General features: G+C 48.4%; 1 long non-coding RNA gene across 2 annotated transcripts; it reads right to left on the bottom strand.

The window, feature by feature from the left end:
- Window positions 1-1250: 1250 nt before the first annotated feature.
- LOC138072683 (uncharacterized) lies at window positions 1251-18645 on the bottom strand. 2 transcript variants are annotated; one of them, XR_011144404.1, is made up of 5 exons: window positions 15909-18645; window positions 5263-5334; window positions 2768-2915; window positions 2341-2509; window positions 1251-1774 (listed from the first exon to the last, which is right to left on the bottom strand). It is a non-coding gene; the product is annotated as an uncharacterized lncRNA (long non-coding RNA). The 2 variants fall into 2 exon arrangements; XR_011144403.1 differs by lacking the exon at window positions 2341-2509 and having other exon boundaries at window positions 15909-18634.
- Window positions 18646-21862: the final 3217 nt, after the last annotated feature.

Here is a 21862-nt window from a genome sequence, read left to right as displayed (position 1 = left end):
AAACACAAAGTCCCCAGCCTTGTGCTAAGCAGTCTCCTTACATCATCTCATTTAAACCTCAGTCCCTTCCTCTGTCGAAAGTAGGTGTTTGGAACAGAAACCTCATAAGGTGCTGTGAGTGCTCATAGAAAGTCTGCAGTGTACAAAGTACCATTCACTTTATAGAGCCATCCTCTCCTCCTGGAAGATGCTTCCTAGGTGGTGCTGGTGGTCAAGAACACCCCTGCCAACTCAGGGGATGTAATAGACGCGGGTCCCTGGGTCGGGAAGATGCCCTGGAGAAGAAAATGGCTACCCATGCCAGTGTTCTTGGCTGGAAAAATCCCATGGACAGAGGAGCCTGCTTGGCTACAGTCCATGGGGTCGCAGAGTTGGACACGACTGAGGTGACTTAGCAAGCACACACTCCTCCTGTGAGCATTCTAATAGTTGTCAATGGTCACACAACTGGATCTGGGGCTAGAACCAGAGGGATGGCTCCATCTTCCCCCAGAGGCTGGTGGCAGACTCTCTGAGGGGGTGGATGAGAGACAGGGCCCTGGAGACAGCGGCATCAGGGAAGTTTGGCTCTGGCTCCTGCCCAGCATCTGATTCTGTGCCTGGTGGAGGCCTGGGTCTGCAACTCATCAGCCCCACCTGTCAGCCCTCCTGGCCAGCACGCGGGGCCTCCGGTTATCACTAAGGAGAGCGCAGCTGAGAGTGAGCTGAGGGTGGCCTTGGTCCAGGGGCCTGGGATCCCTTCCCTGTTGGGCATCTTCAGTCATGGAGCTGTGTTCCCGTCCGTCAAGCACATCCAGTTGACTGAGCTGTTATGTGACAGGCACCGTGAAATACACAAAGACTGCACTCATTCAATAAATATTTATCGAACACTGACAGTGTGCCTGGCCCTGAGCTGGCTGTGAGGAATCAGACAAAAATTCCTGCCTATATTATAGTAAGAGAAGCTGTAAAGGAAAGCATACGTGTGATGCAAACAAAAGAGAGCAGCTCACTTTACACAGATTAGTCCTAGAAGGCCTCTGAGCTGAGGGAAGAAGTACAGCTAAAAAGAGCCTTCTGGTCAGAGGACAGGGGCCACGCAAAGGCCCTGAGGTAGGAAAAGCTGGAGTGTGTGGAGATCAGTAAGACCAGTGGGAGGTGGGCACACATGAGCTTGCCCTCAGTAAGTGCCAGCTGAACAAATCAACAAACGACCCTAAGGAATTAGAAAAAAGAATTTTATATGTTTATTTTTGGCTGTGGTGTGTTGTCCTTGCTATGTGGCTTTTCTCTAGTTGTAGCAAGCAGGGGCTACTCTTCGCTGCGGTGTGCAGGCTTCTCACTGCCGTGACTTCTCTCCTTGCAGAACACAGGCTCTAGGGCATGTCGGCTTCAGGAGCTTCAGCCTGTTGGCTCAGCAGTTGTGACTCCCACGGTCAACACTCGTGGCATATGGGCTTCGTTGCTCCACGACACATGGGATCTTCCTGGACCAGGACCAGGGATCGAACCCGAGTCTCCTGCTTTGGCAGGTAGGTTTTTCAACACTGAGCCACCAGGGAGGCCCTGGATTTTATTTATTTATTTATTGTTGGCTGTGCCGGGTCTCAGCAGTAGAATGAGGGATTGTTACTCTTCACTGCAGGCATGCAGGATCTTTAGTTGGGGATCTAGTTCCGAAACCACGGATCAACCTTGGAGTCTTAGCTCCTGGACCATCAGGGAAATCTGATCATAAGGATTTCTTCGTCCAGCCGAGATGGAGTAACAGGGACGGGCTTTAAATCCTCACCTAAGACAACGAAAGTGAAAGTGTTACTCTCTCAGTTGTGTCCAGCTCTTTGTGACCCCATGGACTATACAGTCCATGGAATTCTCCAAGCAAGAATATTGGAGTGGGTTGCCATTCCCTTCTCCAGGGGACCATCCCAACCCAGGGATCAAAGCCAGGTCTCCTGCATTGCAACCAAAATACTCCACAAAATATATGAAACGGTGGTTCTCAAGACATTGGAAGCAGAGAGGGAAAAATAGTGACTTCTGGAAGTAAAGAAACAAAAGAGGTGAGCCCTCTAAGTTCCCACCTCACTGCCTGAAAAAAGTTTCCAGGCTAGAGCACAAGAGGAAGACAGGTGAATTCTGACAGCCTCCCCGCACTGGCACTGAGAAGCCCGAAAAGCTGGGAGGACAGAACCCACAGCAGAGAACTGAAAGGGCAAGAGCCGCACACAGAGAACTCGAAGCTCTATAAGGCTGCTCCAACAGTAGTTGTGCAGGGCCTGCATGTGAAGACACCAGCGGGAAGCACAGGAAGCACCCCTCAGGAGGATGAGAGAGGATCATCCTCGGAGCTCACACCTTGGAGGACCGTCCTTAAGAGCTGCAAGTAGTGCTGCTTCTCACAAACCAGAGTGGACACTGTGCAACTAATGGGACGGTGAGGAGGGCGGGCCAGCGTCGGAAGAGATTTTGGCTCAGACGTGAGAAAACACTAAACACCGCTTGATCCCTGGGTCCAGAAGATCCCCTGGAGGAGGAAATGGCAACCCACTCCAGTATTTTGCCTGGGAAATCCCATGGATAGAAGAGCCTGGTGGGCTACAATCTATGGGGTCACCCAAGAGTTAGACACAACTTAGTCACTAAACAACAAAAAAGTTAAAAATATAAATGTTAATACAACACACACACACACACACATATATATGTGTGTGTATATACATCAACAACCTGCTGGTTCTGGGTCTTACCTCCATCTGGAGAAAGAAGGTGTTAGAGAACTTGCCTGGTGGTCCAATAGTTAAGAATCTGCCTTCCAATGCAGGGGCGCAGGTTCAATTCCTGGTCCAGGAAGATTCCATACGCTGCAGGGCGACTATGTCAGTGCCCCATGACTACTGAAGACTGAGTGCTCTGGAGCCTGTGCCCTGCAACTGGAGAAGCCACCGCAATGAGAAGCCTGTGCCCTGCAACCGGAGAGTAGCCCCTGCTCGCCGCAACTAGAGAAAGCCTGTGGGCAGCAACGAGAATCCAGCAACGCCAAAAAGAGAATTAAATAAAAATTTAAAAGAAGATGGTAAAGCAGGTATCACAGAGCCCACTGCCCTCAACAATCACATTATCAAGCGTATTTTCTGGTATGACAATGAATCTGACTATTGTAACTGGGTGATGGATCTTATGATCTATGTGGCTCTGAGGAGTAACAGTTCCTGGACCACCAGCCCTACCAAGAGCATAAGAAGAAGAGAGAGGTGCTCAGCTGCTGACGAGTCCCTGCCTCAACTCAATCACTGGGAGTCTCTCCTTCTTAACACACTTTCCACCCCAGACCCCCTGAAGAGGGGGAGGGACTTGGGGAACCCTATTTTGTCATCAATAAAGTACATTCTACTCAGAAAAAAAAAAACAAAAACTATACCAGAATATATCACAAATTGCTTTTAAAAAAATGATAAAGAGGGGTTTCTCTGGTGGTCCACTGGTTAAGACTCTGCACTTCCAACTGCAGGGGGTTCAGGTTTGATCCCAGAGAGTTCTAGAAAAACATCTATTTCTGCTTTATTGACTATGCCAAAGCCTTTGACTGTGTGGGTCACAATAAACTGTGGAAAATTCTGAAAGAGATGGGAATACCAGATCACCTGACCTGCCTCTTGAGAAACCTATATGCAGGTCAGGAAGCAACAGTTAGAACTGGACATGGAACAACAGACTGGTTCCAAATAGGAAAAGGAGTACATCAAGGCTGTATATTGTCACTTTGTTTATTTAACTTATATGCAGAGTATATCATGAGAAACACTGGGCTGGAGGAAGCACAAGCTGGAATCAAGATTGCCAGGAGAAATATCAATAACCTCAGATATGCAGATGACACCACCCTTATGGCAGAAAGTGAAGGAGAACTAAAGAGCCTCCTGATGAAAGTGAAAGAGGAGAGTGAAAAAGTTGGCTTAAAGCTCAACATTCAGAAAACTAAGATCATGGGATCTGGTCCCAGCATTTCCTGGGAAATCGATGGGGGAAACAGTGGAAACAGTGGCAGACTTTATTTTGGGGGGCTCTAAAATCATTGCAGATGGTGACTGCAGCCATGAAATTAAAAGATGCTTACTCCTTGGAAGAAAAGTTATGACCAACCTAGACAGCATATTAAAAATCAGAGACATTAATTTGCCAACAAAGGTCCATCTCATCAAGGCTATGGTTTTTCCAGTAGTCTTGTATGGATGTGAGAGTTAAGACCATTAAGAAAGCTGAGCACCGAAGAATTCATGCTTTTGAACTGTGGTGTGGTGTTGGGGAAGACTCTTGAGAGTCCCTTGGACTGCAAGAAAATCCAACTAGTCCACCCTAAAGGAGATCAGTCCTGAATGTTCATTAGAAGGACTAATGTTGAAGCTGAAACTTCAATACTTAGGCCACCTGATGCAAAGAGCAGACTCATTTGAAAAGACCCTGAGGCTGGGAAAGATTGAAGGCGGGAGGAGAAAGGGACGACAGAGGATGAGATGGTTGGTTGGCATCATCACTGATTCAATAGACATGAGTTTGAGTAAACTCCGGGAGTTGGTGATGGACAGGGAGGCCTGGCATGCTGCAGTCCATGGGGTCGCAAAGAGTCAGACAGGACTGAGCAACTGAACTGAACTGGGAACTAGGATCCTGCATGTGGCTGTTGCTGCTGCTGCTGCTAAGTCGCTTCAGTCGTGTCCGACTCTGTTTGACCCCATAGACGGGAGCCCACCAGGCTCCCCCATCCCTGGGATTCTCCAGGCAAGAACACTGGAGTGGGTTGCCATTTCCTTCTCCAATGCATGAAAGTGAAAAGTGAAAGTGAAGTTGCTCGGTCGTGTCCGACTCTTCGCGACCCCATGGACTGCAGCCCACCAGGCTCCTCCATCCATGGGATTTTCCAGGCAAGAGTACTGGAGAGGGGTGCCAGTGCCTTCTCCACATGTGGCAGCTCAGGCCAAAAAACAAACAAACAAAAAAACAGAGAGAGAGAAAATAAAGGAAAAAAAAGTAATAAAAAAAGAGAATTCCCAACCTGTCTGTGGTTTGGGATTCCTATCTGTCTCATAAAATGAAGTAGAGGGTTTGTTTTCTGGGAAGACAGATTCATCTTCTCGGAAAAAGCCTCTTTCGTAGTTGGATTTGGTATCTTTCAGGAATAGGAGGGCAGCGATTGACACCTCATGGAGTCTGGGTTTTCAGCTGAGGTAGAGAGAGAAGACAGTGGTTACAACCAGAAAGTCCAGAGATGGGTGCCATTACCTCTGGAACTCATCTCTCCTAACTCAGCCGGGCTTCATGAGTCATGGACGTGGATTCCTTCATAAAATAATACTAAAAAAAAAAAAAAGTGATTTAGACTTAAAAGCAGCCTGAGGAAAAAAGACACATTACATACCAATAAGGACAGCCGATTTTTTTTTTTGGTTAGAAACAAAACAAGTGAAGTTGCTGTACCTGAGCTAACCCTTCTGGGAAAGTTGAAACTCGGTTACATAAGATTATTGAGCAAACTTGACTTAAGATGACTCTTGGGGGCCTCCCTTGTGGTCTAGTGGTTGAGAGTCCACCTCCCAGGGCAGGGGACACAGGTTCAATCCCTGCTCTGGGAAGATTCCACGTGTCGTGGAGCAACTAAGCCCGTGAGCCCAGCTACTGAAGTCTGTGCACATACAGCCCGCGCTCTGCAACAGAAGCCCCTGCAAGGAGAATACCAGGCACTACAACAAAGAGCAGTCCCCATCACCTCAATTAGAGAAATCCTGTGGGCAGCAATGAAGATCTAACACGGCCAAAAGTGAATTAAAAAAAAAAGAGAGACATTTCCATTGGGGATCTTTTCTTGACTTACTAACAGGACATCATGCATACAGCTGAGAGTGGCACTAATGCCTTAAATTGTGATCACATCTCTCTGTTAGGGTGAGAGTTTATCAAAAAAGGGGAGATTGTTATAAAGAAGTAACAAGTCCAAAATGAAGTTATTTGCCCCCAGGACAGCAAACCAAGCCTTAACTGCACTTTCAACCTCTCCCAGGAATGTGGTCTTTAAAGAGATACCTTAAACGTCCTAACAGCACTAATCAGTGAGACAATCTGCATAAAAAGACCTGGCCCTTCCCTTCCCCCCAAAAGAAGAGCCCTGGCCTGAAACAATTCCTTCTCTCCTTTTGCTAATAACCTCCTTGCCCCACCCTCCTTCTGCCTATAAAAGCCTTCCCCTCTGGGCCTCCTAGTTGCTGGGTGGGATGCTACCAGAGTCTTGAGTCACCCATTAGAGATAATTGCATGCAGGCTCAACCCTGACCAGGGGCTTCCCTGGTGGCTCAGATGGTAAAGAATCTGCTGGCAATGGAGAAGACCCAAGAGACATGGGTTTGATCCCTGGGTCCAGAAGATCCCCTGGAAGAAAAAATGGCAACCCACTCCAGTCTTCTTGCCTGAAGAACCTCATGGGCAGAGGAGCCCTGGAGGGCCCAAGTCCATGTTCCCGTTGTGTCCTACTCCTTGCCACCCCATGGACTGTGGCCTGCCAGGCCCCTCTTGCCATGGGATTCTCCAGCCAGGAATATTGAAGTGCATTGCCATTTTCTCCTCCAGGGGATCTTTCCAACCCAGGAAGGTGGATTATTTACCACTTGAGCCAAGGGGGAAGCCCCATTAGAGACAATTGGACCTTCTGAAAGTGAAGTGATGGAAAAAAATATTTCATGCAAATGATAACCAAAACAAAGCAGAAGTGGCTAAATTTATACCACAAAAAGTTGACTTTTAGCCAGAAAATGGCACTAGAGACAAAGAAGATCATTAATAATGATAAAAGCCTCATTCAATAGGAAGATATAGCAATTGTAAATATATATGCACCCAGCATCAAACCAGGCTCCAGAGCAAGTCGTGGTGCACAGGTGGCATGCGGGCTCTTCCTGGATCAAGGGCTGAACCCATGTCTCCTGCGTTGGCAGGCAGATTCTTTACTACTGAGCCACTGGGGAAGCCCCCATAGCAGCTTTATTTGTTAACAGCCAAAACATGCAAACAACCCAAATGTTCAACAAGAGGTGAATGGTAAACAGACTGTTGTACTGCCATGAAATTGATTACTACTCAGCAACAAAAATGAACCTATTAAATTATACAACAATATGGGTGAATCTCAAAGTAATTATGCTGACTGAAGGAAGACAAAAGTGTATACACTGTATGCCTCCATTTACATAAGATTCTGGAAAATGCAAACTAATCCATAGTGACTGAAAGCAGCTCAGTGGTTCCCTAGGGTGTGGGTCTTAGAGGAGCTGAAAGGCTTAAGAAGGGGTGGGGGGAGGAAACCTGCGGGTGATATATGTTCATTATCTTGAATGTGATAATGGTTTCACAGATGTATACCTATGGCAAAGCTAATCAAATTGCACACTTTACAAGCATGTGTGCTCAGTCCTGTCCAACCCTTTAACTCCAGGCTCCAAGCCATGGGGCTGCAAAAAGTCCAACACAACTGAAGAACTAACACTTTCACTTTTTCTCCCCTTTTTTACAAGGTGGATTCTTAACCACGGGACCACCAGGGAAGTTCCTTATCAAGTTTTCAAGAGTTAAGTTTAATTGCCAGGTTTGTAAGGCCTGAAGGTGAAGAGCAAGGAATCTGAGGTGAGAGACTCTTGGGTTCCAGCCCAGCCTACTTTCTTGCTCCATGATCTTGGGACCGCTTCTGAGCCTCCCGGAACTGTAGCTTCCCCATCTGGAAGATAGACAGTCATTCCAACCTCATGAGCTAAAATGTTGCAAAGGGAGATGGTTCTGGTAGAGATGGACAGGCTCAGGCCCAACCACATTTACTCCATCTAACCCTGAACTGAAACTAATTTACTTCAAAACACTGATAAACAAACAGACACATAAATACATAATTACTTAACTTTGCTGCTGCTGCTAAGTCTGCGCGACCCCAGACACAGCAGCCCACCAGGCTCCCCTGTCCCTGGGATTCTCCAGGCAAGAACACTGGAGTGGGTTGCCATTTCCTTCTCCAGTGCAGGAAAGTGAAGTCACTCAGTCGTGTCTGACTCTTCGAGACCCCATGGACTGCAGCCCACCAGGCTCCTCCGTCCATGGGATTTTCCAGGCAAGAGTATTGGAGTGGGTTGCCATTGCCTTCTCCTTGACAGATGGTTAAATCTTTTTGATGCCTGCTTAAGTTTATGTATTTGTCTGGAATGTTCTTCCAGGAAGTCCATGTGTGAGCCTCAGTGAGCCCCCAGACCCCCACACAGTGGGTGTGTGTGCTGTGCTAAGCCACTTCGGTCGTGTCTGCCTCTTGGCGACCCTATGGACTGTAGCCCACCAGCCTCCTACATGCATGGGATTTCCCAGGCAAGAATACTGGAGTGGGTCGCCATTTCCTTCTCCAGGTGATCTTCTCAACCCAGGGATCAAACCCCAGTCTCCTACAGTGCAGGCAGATTCTTTACTGATAGGGGAAGAGGGTTGAATGGAGCTAAACCTCCTGCTTTCTGAGTCTTTCACATGCTAAAGCACTTTGTGAAGCTCCCAGAGACTGTCTGGGGTGGGAGGAGAGCAATGGAGACTCCCACACTCTCTTTTGAAATCACCTACTGACATCTCCCCTCTGAGAAGGTGGCCACTGCCTGCCATTCACTGTGGGCAGTCTCTTCCCTAATCTCTTCCCTGCTTCAGCCTCCCATTTCCAACTGCCTGAGAGACAAATATCCTACCACATCTGACTTTCTTCTGTGTCCTGCCACCAGTGTTCTCTGCCCAGGCCCCCTGTGTCATTGTCCCCCACCATCTCCCTCCTTCAAAGCTCAGGAAGGCTCAGTACTTGGTCCCTTCTCCACCCCTAAAGCCCTGCTGTCGTCACCCCTGATGGCCCTCGGTCTAGCTCCACCAGGCAGGGCCTCAACCACTTGTGGACCCAATTCACCTTTCTTCGCTCCTGAGAGGTCTTCTCTGTTCACCTGACACTCCAGGCCTTGCACATGCTGAGTTTTCCACACCCATGTCCTTCCCTCTGGGATTCCCTGTTGGCTCAGATGGTAAAGAATCTGCCAGTGAAGGCCAGTGTGACTGGAGCACATGAGGTGGCACAGGTGCCCAGGGCTAATCACTTAGGGCCCTGGAGACAGAGTGAAGTCATTCTGCAATGCCATAAGGTCAGCTTATGTGGTCAAGAGTGGTGAAGAATCTTCCTGCAACGCAGGAGACCTAGATTAGATCCCTGGATCAGAAGATCTACTGGAGAAGGAAATGGCAACCCACTTCACTGTTCTTGCCTGAAGAATCCCATGGACAAAGAAGCCTAGCATTCTGCCAGGAATGCCCGCAACTACCCATCATCAGGGTCCACTGCAGTGCTGGGCATCCAGGGAGTCCAGCAGCCTTCCCAGCTGACCCGGCTGAAGGCTGCAAGTGGCCTCTTGCTCCCACAAAGGGGAGCAAGAATAGTTCTTTGTACTTGAGGCTGTTTCATCACTGGTGGGGTCCAATGCACTTTTTATTTTTGAAGTTTAGTTGATGTATAATATTACATAATTTCCAGGTGTACAACATAGTGGTTCACAACTTTCTAATGTGGTCTTTGGTATGCAGTAGGTGCTCAGAAATGTCTACAGCTGGAAAGAATGAGGCTGATCCAATGTCTTTGTTTTACACTGGAGCCACAGAGTTGTGCTTGACCCACCACTGCCACCAGGAGTTGGACTTAGGGGGTCTCCTCCAAGGTCCTGCCCCAAGCTAGGCTTTTCTTGCCATTGACTTTGGGAAGGAACTCATCCAGGGGCCAAGTGGGCCACATTTGGGTGGGGGGGTGGCGGTGGCAGGTAGACAACCATCTAGAGCTCACACTACAGACGCCGGCAGAAAGACTGTGTGGCTTCTCGTCAGCCAGCCCCTTGACCACTGTCCCAGACTGTGCTGTCCACCCCCAGAAGCCCCTGGTCCCCACTCCACCTCTCAGAGCCCTCCCCCTGACCTTCCCCCAACTGGTCACTATCTGAGGCAGAAGAGGCCTTAGGAATTATCCATCCAGAGGTCCCAAAAGGTCTCAGAGGTCCTTAATCACCCACTAACTGTGTGTACAACTCTGTGTCTGAGTGTGTATAAATTTCTGGAGCAAACATCCAGAGATACCAGCTGAGACTTAAAGGGCATCCAAGACTCAAATGAGACAAAAAACAATGATTTGTTGAGCCTCTCATTATTAAAGTGTTAATATACTTAAGGCTCTTAACAACTGTGTGCTCCATTGCTCAAACATGCCCAACTCTTTGGGACTCCATGGACTGTAGCCCACCAGGCTCCTCTGTCCGTGGGGTTCTCCAGGCGAGAATAGTGAAGTGGGTTGCCATTGCCTTCTCCAGTGGGCCTTCCTGACCCAGGAATCAAACCTAGCTCTCCTGCGTTGCAGGCAGATTCTTCACCACTCTTACCAGCTGACCTTATGGCATTGCAGAATGACTTCACTCTGTCTCCAGGGCCCTAAGTGATTAGCCCTGGGCACCTGTGCCACCTCATGTGCTCCAGTCACACTGGCCTTCTTCTTGTCTGTCAAATACACAAATCTTCTTTCTACCTTAGGACCTTGTGATGGTTTACCTGGCCCTTTCCTATCATTCAGGTCCCAACTCAGATATCACCACCCATTCGAGACTCTGGACCCAGGGCTTCCCTGGTGGTCCAGTGGTTAGGAACCTCCCTTGCAATGCAAGGGACAAGGGTTCGATCCCTGGTCTAGGAAGATCCCACATGCAGAAGAACAACTAAGCCCCTGGCCCACAACTACTGAGCCCACATGCTCTGAAGCCTGAAAACCACAACCAGAGAGTCCACGGGCCGCAACGTGGAATGAAGATCATGTGTGTAGCAACCAAGGACTGATGCAGCCAAGTAAATAAATATTGAAAAAAAATCTTGGACCCAAGTCACTGTTTATCCTTACAGGGCTCTTACCACCGTGTGAAATACTTTTCTCAGTTGCCTCCTGTGTAAAACTATGTAAGGCAGAATGTGAGGGCTGGATGAGAAGGCCCTAACCTTTTCGTTTGAACATTTCATGTTTTGAAAGCATTTGCCAGGGGCCTGCCATTGGTAGGTTTAGGGGGAAATAGGTTATATTTGGGGCTTCCCTGGTGGCTTAGATGGTAAAGAATCTGCCTGCCATTCGGGAGACCTGGGTTTGATCCCTGGGTCAGGCATATTCCCTGGAGAAGAAAATGGCAACCCACTCTAGTATTCTTGCCTGGAGAACCCATGGACAGAGGAGCCTGGCAGGCTACAGTCCGCAGGGTCACAAAGAGTCAGACACAACTGAGAGACTAAAACTTTTCACTTTCACAGGTTATATTTGACTATGAGCCTCAATCCCAGCCTAGGCTCTAGGCACTGGTGGGGAAGTCTCTACTAAGGGATGAGAGACGGAAGAGGCGGAGCAGGAGGAGGAGGGGAGACCCAGGATCAGGCAAGCAGGGGTGGCCCTCAGGGCCAGGGAGGAAATGCCTGCAAAAGGGAGGCAGACAAAGCAGAAGGAGCAGCTCCACCAGAGGCATGGGTTTGCAGTTAAGGAGAGGGCTTCTTTCATGTTTTAACCAATAAGCTTCAGAGTTGTCAGAAATTTGTGTAACAAGTATGCAAGGAAAAATTAAAATGTACATAGTCTTTGACTCAGCAATTCCACTTGTAGGAATTTCTCCACAGATACAGGCATGTGTGAAATGACTCATGTACAAGGCAATTCACAGCCACCTTCTTTAAAACAGCGAAAGACTGGAAACAACCTAAATGTCCATCAGGATTTCCTTGGTGGTCCAGTGGTTAAGAATCTACTGCCAACGCAGCGGGTACAGGTCTGATCCCTGGGTGGGAGACTAAGACCCCATGTGCTGCGCTGCAACTAAGCCCATGTGCCACAACTTCTGAACCTGCACTCTAGAGCCTGCGAGCCGCAACTAATGCAGCCCATGTGCCCGAGAGCCTGCGCTCTGCAATGAGAGAAGCCACCACAATGAGAAACCTGCGCACCACAGCTAGAGAGGAGCCCCCGCTCGCCACAACCAGAGAATGCCTGCATGCAGCAGTGAAGACCCAGCACGGCCGAAGATAAATTTAAAAACTAATCAACGTCCACCAGAAGTGGACAGGCTTGACATATCAGGGTATATCTACAACATGGAACAGTACAGGGACGTTAAATACAACACAGAAAGTCTGCGAAATGCTGACGTTGAATAACCAAGATCTCTGCCAAGTGAAAGAAACAACGTACAGGACAATATATACAGGGTGCTACCATTTATATGAAAAACTAAACACACAAATGTTTATAAATGCTCAGGACATCTCTGGAACTTGTACCAGTTGCTAAGGGATGGGGTTGGGGGTTAATGTTCAATATTCTTTTTATAAAATTGAGGTAAAATTCACATAACATGAATCATTTTAAGCATTTACAAGTATACAATTCAGTATATTCCCACTATTGTTCAACCATCACCTGGATCTAGTTCCACATTTTCATCACTCCAGAAAGATACCCCTGTACCCAGCAGCAGTCACTTTCCATCTCCTTTCCTGGTAACCATAAGCCTGCTTTCTGTCTCCAAGGATTTGCCTATTCTGGGTATTTCATAAAGATGGGAATCAAATAATACGTGAACATTTATGTCTGGCTTTTTTCACTTCGCGTGCTTTTTGTGGTTTATCCATGTCCCTACTGTCTGTGGATTTTTATATTCCAGTATATGGACGTAGCACTTTTTATTTATCCACTCATCTGTGGATGGACATTCAGGTTCCCATTCCTGGCTCATGCGAATAGTGCTGTTATGAACAGTCATATATAGGTTTTTGTGTGAATTCTTGTTTTCAGCTCTTTTGGGGTACATATCCAAGTGTGGAATTGCTGGGTCATATGGTAGTTCCATGCTTAATTTTTAAAAAAATCTTTACATTTTATTTATTTAATTTTTGTCTTTTTGGTGGCGCTGGGTCTTTGTTGCTGCACAAGTTTTCCTGAACTTGTGTCCCCTGCATTGTCAGATGGATTCTTAACCACTGGACCACCAGGGAAGTCCCATGCTTAACTTTTTTAAGAACTGCAAATTGTTTTCATTGTTCTTTTGCACTGGAGGGAGGGATAAATTGGTAGATTGGGATTGACATACACATACTATTATATATAGTTGTTGTTTGGTCACTAAGCCATGTCTGATTCTTTTGCTACCCCATGGACTGTAGCCCACCAGGCTCCTCTGTCCATGGGATTTCCCAGGCAAGAACACTGGAGTGGGCTGCCATTTCCTGCTCCAGGGGATCTTCCCAAATCAGGGATCGAACTCCTGTCTCCTGCACTGCAGGCAGATTCTTGACTGCTGAGCCACGAGGGGAGCCTATATATAGAATAGATAACTAATAAGAACATGCTGAATAGCACAGGGAATTCTATTCAATACTCTGTAATGATCTATCTGGGAATAGAATCTGAAGAAGAGTGGCTAGGGGACCTTCCTGGTGGTTCAGTGGTAAGGACTTGGTGCTTCCACTGCGAGAGGCACAGGTTTGATCCCTATTTGGAAAACTAAGATCCTGCATGCCACTCAGCATGGTCAAAAAAAAGAAGAAAATAGGAGAGTGGTATATGATACGTATAACTGACTCACTTTGCTGTACATCAGAAACTAACATAACATTGTAAATCAACTATACTCTAATAAAAAAAAGGAGTTATTTTGAGTATAAAAAATTATTTTGCACCTTGTGAATTTTAAACTAGGCATATCATGTGTAAATATCATCTCTTCCCAAGAAAAAGAAAAAAAAAAATGAAGGTGGACATTCATGGAAAAGTAAAAAAGTATACAATAAATGTCAGAGTTTATGGTTAGATAAGAAATTAGCAAATATCCATCTAGATAACTCCTGGAAGAACACTGCATTTTGGACTTGTCCCTCAATTCAGGTTCAACTCCTTTGTTCCATTCTAGTTCTAGGAGTTGAGTATAGGGAGGCCTGGGTCCAAACCTCAGTCCTGTCAGTTACAGCTGTGCATTGTTGTACAGGTTAGTTAATCTCTCTGCATCTCAAAGGTAAAATAAAGAAAAGTCATCTCCTCAGCCAGCTATGAGAGGTGAATGAACTCAGGAGTGTATTATGCTCAGCCCTGTGCCTGGCACATGGTTGGCAGCCTAGGTTGGCAGCTTTATACTAGTAGGGTGTGTTCTCTGCAGTCTTTTTCACATAAATTTCTCTGGTTCCCAACATGCTCAAGGTACTCCTGGAGGCCTGGACTTGCTCAGGAGAGCCCTTGTTCCATAATATTTCACCACCCCTAAAGCCACACAGTCCAGAAAAGGGGCTAGCCAGGTGTGAGTATACAGGAACCAGAATCAGATGCTGGGAAAGGGGCCTGCTGTCTGTAAGGACAGGGCAGGGAGCATGGCTTGCTCTATGGAGCTTTGGAGCCCAGGGCCAAATGCTAGGAGGAGATGGGTGGAGATACAGGGGGGACTGATTTGGGTTTAAATGGAGGAACAACTTAAACTTTTTTTTTTTTTTGGTCATACCACGTGGCATGTGGGATCTTAGTTCCCTCACCAGGGATCAAACCTGGACCCCTTGAACTGGTAGTATGGAGTCCTAACCACTGGACCACCAGGGAATTCCAACAACTTAAACTTTATTTATTTATGGCTGTGCTGGGTCTTTGTTGCTCCTCGGGCTTTATCTCTAGTTGCGGCAAGCAGGGGCCACATTCTAGCTGTGGGGCTCGGGCTGCTCATTGCAGTGGCTTCTCTTTTTGTGGAGCACAGGTTCTAGACCGAGTGGGCTTCAGCAGTTGCAGAATATGGGATCTTCCCAGACCAGGGATCGAACCTCTGTCTGCTGCACTAGCAAGCTGATTCTTCACCACTGAGCCACCAGAGAAGCCTGCAACAATTTAAACGTTTAACTGACAGGACATATGCCAAGCACTGTGTTAAACACTGTTGTGCAATTCCGCAAAAGGTATCCCCATTTCACAGATGAGGAAATTGAAGCTCAGAGTCCTTAGTCATTTTACCCAAATTTACAAAAACAAGGTGAAGCAGGTTTAAATCCAGGCCTGTCTCAGCCTAGAATATAGAAACTTAGCCTCTGTGCTAAGAGGTCATTGGCCAAGTATTGAACAAATGTTAATTATCACTAATCATTATCTGATACAAATACAGCTACAAGTACAGCAGGAGTTGCAGCAATGGAATGAGCAGCTGCGGGTAGGTGTGGAATTGCCTCTCCCCAAATTCAGGCAGAGGCTGGATTGGCTTCTGTGTCTGATGCAGGGGGTTGGATTCTGGTACTGGGGTTCTAGCTTTTGGGGTCCAAGGAGATTCCCAAGGTATGCCTCCAGAGATGTTGATGTAGTTGTTTTCAGATGGGCCCTAGGAATCTCTTTTTCAAAAGGTGATTCTGGTCTGCAGCCAAATGTGAGGTCCACTGGCTTGGATTGACCTCTAGGGCCCCTTCTAACACCGAGTCTGTGATCTAGGTGCCCTAATGCCCACCTCGGAGGAAGCACTCTTGTGGGTGAGACCTTGCCCTCACCCCAAGCTGCCTTCTTAAGCCCCTAAGGCCTTAAACAGAATGACCACACCTGCACCATGCCTTCAGAGCAATAAGCTTTTTGGAAGGCAAAGGAGACTGCCAAGATGGAGACCACAGGAGCCTGGCTGCCACCTTCAGTGGTGAGGGTACAACCAGTCCATCTTCTCTCGTTGTCCTGCTCTACCTCACTCCATACAGAGCCCTGATCACCAAAACATTGCCATTTGCCCCACTGGACCCTGGTTAAGTGCAACCATTCCTACTTTCAGCCCCTGGGTCTTTCTTGGTAACTCTGCCCAGTGGGGCCAGCTTACCGTGCATGCCTGGCAATTGTGCAGTATCTCTGGTCTGAGGGGCTGTCTCCTCTCCCAGGCTCTGGGAGGCCAACATCTCAAGCAGGGAAGCAGACCAGAGAGCCATTCTCGATGACCTTTGGCTCCCTGGGAAGGACTCAAAACCAGTAAAAGTTAAGCAAGTGCCATTTAATCATTGCCAGAACTTAAAATTCATTAAAAAAAAAAAAAAACACATAGACCTTCTGGGGGATAAAAGATCATTTGAGGACTCAGTTCAAAAAGATCTTTGATTAGTTTTATTTTTTCTTAGAAAATTTTCAAGCCACCTGTTTGTAAAATTCAATAAAACATGTGAAATGAACTCAGGACTTGGTCTGTGACCTCAAGTGAGTTGATTTCAGGTGCTGAACTTCAATTTCCCCATCTGCAAAGGCCACTGGCCCAGTGGTGGGGTAGGAAGTGGCAGTGGGGCAGGTGTTTTGAATGCTGAGAAGGAGGTATAAGTTGGTAGCCCCCAGAGTCCAGGCCAGAAACCTCTGGCCTGCCAGACACCCTTCTTTGGGTTTCTGATCATTGGTTTTAAATCTTCTGCTTCCATTTCAGGTTTCTGGTATCCCATTCTTTCTCCCACACTGGGAGAGGGGAAATGCAGTCATTGACATGTGAGTATAAAAATACTTCTCTCAGAGCTCTTCCCATGGAAACCCAAGCCTTTCATTCATTCAATATTATTTACTGAACTTGAGCCAGGCACAGAGGATTCAAAGATGCAAAAAGACACCATCTCTGACCGGAGGGTCTTCCCCTAATTCTCAGCCATGTGGAGACAGAGGAAATAATATCTTTGGGGAAGGGGCATTGACGGGGAGACACTGCCTTTTGGGAAGACTGAAGTGAAGTTCATGGTTCTATTCCTTTGCTGATTTTATAATCAACCCTTCTGTGGCCCTAGTCTTCTTTTTAAAAATATTTATGTATTTATCTTTATTTGGCTGTGCCAGGTCTTATTTGTGGCATGTAGGATCTTTAGCTGTGGCATGCAAACTCTTGGTTGCCACATATGGGATCTAGTTCTCTGGGCAGGCATTGAACCCAGGCCCCCTGCTTTGGGAGCACGGAGTCTCAGCCACTGGACCACCAGGAAAGTCACTGCCCTAGAGCTTTGAGGACATCTAAGAATTCTGAGAGCCAGGATCTCAGTAAATACATACAAAAACCTGGGTAACTTATGAGAACCTGAAAGGCATCTCTAGTTTTATGAAAAAACAAACCCTGAGAGAGATTAAACTACCTGCCCATGGTCACACAGGTTGCCATAGTCACCTGGACTCAAACCCAGATTTGAGTCTGGCACAGCTGTTTTGGAAATACTGTTTGCTTTGGATTTGAACCTGGGAATTTTGTAATTATGTGGCCTGGAGTAAGGAGGGCAAGAGGAGAGGAGACAAGCTCAGGAACTTTGGGCTAAAATGACCCAATCTCTAATCTTGACCTGTTACCACTCTGACCTTGACCTTCGAACTAGAAGCAGGGCCACAGGCAATAATTACAATCTCCAAGAGCTTACTATGAATTCTCATATAACACATCTCTGGAGTTGTGCACTAGTATCCCCATTTTAGAGATGAACTGAGAAGCTCACAACAGAGGAGGCAATGGCACCTCACTCCAGTACACTTGCCTGGAAAATCCCATGGGCGGAGGAGCCTGGTGGGCTGCTGTCTATGGGGTCGCAGCAGCAGATAAGCTCACAACAGGGCTGTTTCATGCTTTCCCCACCATCCATGCCATCTAGCAGTAGCTAGGCAAGTTCCCCTAGTTCTCCTGAGCCTGTTTTCTAATTTATTACCAGGATAGCAAGAATTATTCAGGAGAAAGCATTTACCTGCTTGGGGCAGGAAGGAGTAGATACTTTATAAATGCCAGCAGCCTGAAACCTCTTGCGCTTAAGTGCAGCTTAACTCTCCTGTGCCAAGAAAATACTCCTCAGATATACACCAGCCTTTGGGCCTCAATGTCACTCTCTCTACCTGCCTTCTTGTTGCTCAGACTTTCTTGACAGTGGGGGAACTGGGGTTAGAAAGCAGACCTGCCCTGAGGTAGTCAGGCACACCCTTAGGATGCTGGGTCCCAGGGCAGCATTTCTTAGGAGTGAAACCATTTGACTCTTTCCCTTACCCTAAGAACAAACATCAAAGGATAATGTATGTACAGGAAATCAAAGAGAAAGGACCACAGGCACCAGATAACCCAGAAGCCCCAGGAATGACTCACTGAACACCTGCAAATGCCCACCACTCACCAAGCTCTTTACTGGAGGCTAGGGGTCTGCAGAGGTAGAGTGCTAAGGCTGTATTCACCAGCAGGGTTTGTGGACACAGTTCAGAGTCAGATTTTCCCATCTGGTAGGTGAACTGCAAGACAAGGCATTCCCCAGCTCAAGAGAACATAGAGAAGGCACTCTGAGAGCATTCTAGAAGGGGAGTAGTGTCTGGGAAGGAGGTAGTTCCAGGCAAAAGGAATAGAAATGTGAGAAGCTCAGAGGTGACATGGAGCCTGGCACTGGGGGTGGTGGCAGAAGAACCTGTAGAGGCAGCTAGAGGTTGGGTTACTAGGTTACAGCTGGGGGAGACAGATGAAAGTTTCTACCTGCCAAGTGATCTGCCATTTCTACACCCTGAACTCTTCTCTCTCCAGCCCTACTTGTATCAACCCCAGGTCAGCATGGATGGGTAGTCGTGCCGTCCTGGGTGGGGCCTTTGCATTTATATGATATCCAGTTCCCTTTGGGGTCAGATATTCTCCCATTCCTGGGGTAGTGAAGGGTAGAGAGAGGGACATTCCTTGGCAGTTCAGTGTTTAGGACTCTGCACTTTCCCTGCTGAGGGTGTGGGTTTCATCCCTGGTTGAGGAACTAAGATTCCACAAGCAGCCGTGGTGCAGTGTGGCAGTGGGGTGGGGGTGGGGGGTGGCGTGGTGGGAGGGCCGGGGAGGACAGGGAGGACAAAGACAATGGATGCCTTCAAAGTGCTTAGGGCTGGTCACATATAGGAAGTTTTCTGAGGCATTAAGCATCCTTATGTAAGATGTTTCTTATGAAGGCAAAAAAGAAAAAATAATGCAAATGCTTAACAACAAGAGATAAGTTGAATTACAGCACATCTAGTGGGGGTTAAGCAATCATTAAAATTTATGACTCAAGAACTTAAAAAGAAATGTTCATGATAGATTTAAGAAAAAAAAAGGAGTATTTAAATTGTTTGGCAATTTTGTTTTTTAAAATATGCACAGACAAAAAGACTAGGAGGAAATATTAATAATCTTGCTCTCTACATGGTAGATTATTCTCTGAACTATTTTATAATCTTCCAGCTATTCAACAATAAGCATGGATTGCTATATCATCAGAATAGCAATAGATATCAGCTTCATGTTAGGAAAAATATGGTGATGGGGGTCAACTGTGGATCCTGCATTATTTGTCATCTCTTTGGATTTCAGCTTCCTTGTCTATAAAAGGTAGACCTGAAGGACAAGTTGAGAAATCTTTCCTCTTTGAAAAATTCAAACTAACTTCTAGAGGATGCCAGAGTTTTGAAAATGGGCCAGCCTCCCTCTCTTGGAACAAGGAGGGCTGACCTCACATCTTAAGCAGAGGGAGGACTTGGATTGATATGGAGAGAGGGCCGGGAGGGGATGGATGGTAAAGGAGGAAGAACATTGCTGGGCCAAAATTGGAGAGATACCTACTGGGAAGATCTACACTAGGGAAAGGAGCAGAGGCTGGGGGAAAGGGCCAAACTGCAGACAAGCCTATGAAGGATGGTCAGAATACCTGGAGGTTCATGGGTTGGTTCTGTCTGGAGGTGCCAGAGGCTGGATGTACCTAGAAAACTCTGGGTAAAGTGAAGCTCCATCTCTCTTGGCAATGCCCGATTCCTATAGGAAGCAGTTTCCCTCATGCCTACGTGCTAAGTCCCTTTGGTTGTGTCCAGCTCTTTGCAGCCCCATGTAGCCAGCCAGACTCCTCTGCTCATGAAATCTTCCAAGCAAGAATACTGGAGTGGGTTGTCATTTTCTCCTCCAGGGGATCTTTCCAGCCCAGGGATCGAAGAAAGTCTGCATTGGCGGGTGGATTCTTTGACACTAGCATCACCTGGGAAGCCCCAGTTTTGCTCATAGTAGGACCTAAACAATGTGTTGGCAGTGGAGGTGGTGGGAAACCAGAGTGGGTACTCCTGACCTTGCCACAGCAGGCAGTGGTTGCTTAACAATTACCTACTAAATGAATATCATTGGGAAAGATATTGCGTATCTATAGACCTCAATTTATAGTACTCATCTGTGAAATGGCAAGTTAGGAAAGATTATAATTTGTTGGGGAGATTAAACACTGCATACTTCCATACTCCATCCTCCAATAGGATACTGCCGTCTCTGTTTAGAAGTAGGCACATTGAAGCTCTGAAGGGCTGAGTCACTTGTCCCAGGTCTGGGATCCTAACTGGTTCATGACTGCAAAAGTAGCTTTTCCCACTCCACCGACGCGGTGTGTCGCTTCCAGCCTTAAAATACAGGTGCCACTACGAGGTTTGGCAGGGAAAGTCTGAACAGGCACCAGGCGCAAAGTGATAGATCACTCCCGGAGACGCCTGATTCTGGGCGGGGTCCCGCAGGACTTCCCTCCTCTCCTGGCAGAGCCTTTTCCAGTCTCGACCGAGCCTCTGGCCGGGACGCCCCGGAGCTCGAGGTGGGGACACGGGCGCTGGGGAGGAGTTGCTGCTCCAATCCTGGAGCAGCTCCGAGGGGCTCCAGGTTGCTGCGCTTCAAGCGCGACCCGGCGTGGGCTCAGGTTTTCACAAGGTGGCGTCAGGGGCCGGCCGCGGTCGGCGCGGGTTTCCAAAAGTCTGAAGGGAAACCCAACCGGGGGCCGCGCCCTTGATACCCGCGGAGGGGGAAGTCACCGCACCCGTGCCCAAGCCTCGGGCTCTGAAGAGGAGGGGGAAAAGATGTGCAAGCGTGGGTTTGTGTGTGACGGGTGTGTGTGTGTGTTGGGTGGTATTTAAGCCGAGGGAGGCGAGGACCCTAAAGCTGGGAGTGGGGCGCACGAATGAAACCTTTTCGGTCCTTCGAGGTACCGACCCACCCCGCCGCCTCCAGCGGCTAATAACTGGATCCCCGAGACTCGTCTCCCAGCCCAGAGTCCTAGTCTGTGACTGCCGGCGGGAGGGGAGTTTGAGATCTAAGTCCCACCCTCTGGGCTGGAAGCCTGAGGCCAGAGAGGGGAAGTGATTTCCTCAAGGTCACGCAGCAGACTGCGCCTAGCCCGGGCCGAAGCCCAGGTATCAGCCCCGCCTTGGCCATGAGCCCCAGAACCTGGCCCTCCACAAGTCCGACGCTGGGAGGGAGGAAGGAGAGGGCGGACGGGGGCTGGCTGGCTGGCTGGGGGAGCTGGGGGGAGGTGAGAGCGCGCCGGACACCCATAACCCCAGGTCAGAGTTCAAAGCGGAGACTCCTTCCTGAAGCGGACGACCCTGGAGTCCCGCCTCGGGCGCCCCCTCGCGTGGGGCCGCCGGGGTGAAGACGACGAGGGGGCCAGGGAGCGTGGGGCGCTTGGCACCCAGTCCCACCTCCGGCGGGCTGGGACGGCGCGGTGCGCGCGGTCCCTTTAAGAAAGTTCGCTGGGTGAGTTCATCCAAGTTTAAAAACTCGTGGTGGAGACGGGAAAGGGGAAAGGGAGAGCGAGAGAAAGGACGCGGGAGAGAGGGGAAAAGCCCCGCCGCAGACTGGCGCGCCGCAGCCCCGGCCGGGGCGAGCCCGCAGCGCGCGGCGGGGATTGGCTGCGCGTTCCCTCGGAGACCGCGGCGAGGGCGGGGGAGGGGGCTGGCCGGGCCCCAGCTGAGGCCGGTTCCGGCCCCCGGCCCCCGCCCCCCGCCGCCTCCCGGCGCCCGCCCCCTCCCCCGGCGCCCGCC

Source organism: Capricornis sumatraensis, chromosome 2 (assembly GCF_032405125.1).
Source record: "Capricornis sumatraensis isolate serow.1 chromosome 2, serow.2, whole genome shotgun sequence".
NCBI lineage: Eukaryota > Metazoa > Chordata > Mammalia > Artiodactyla > Bovidae > Capricornis > Capricornis sumatraensis.
The sequence above is the reverse complement of the archived record's forward strand: the minus strand, read 5'-3'. Positions and strand labels throughout refer to the sequence as shown.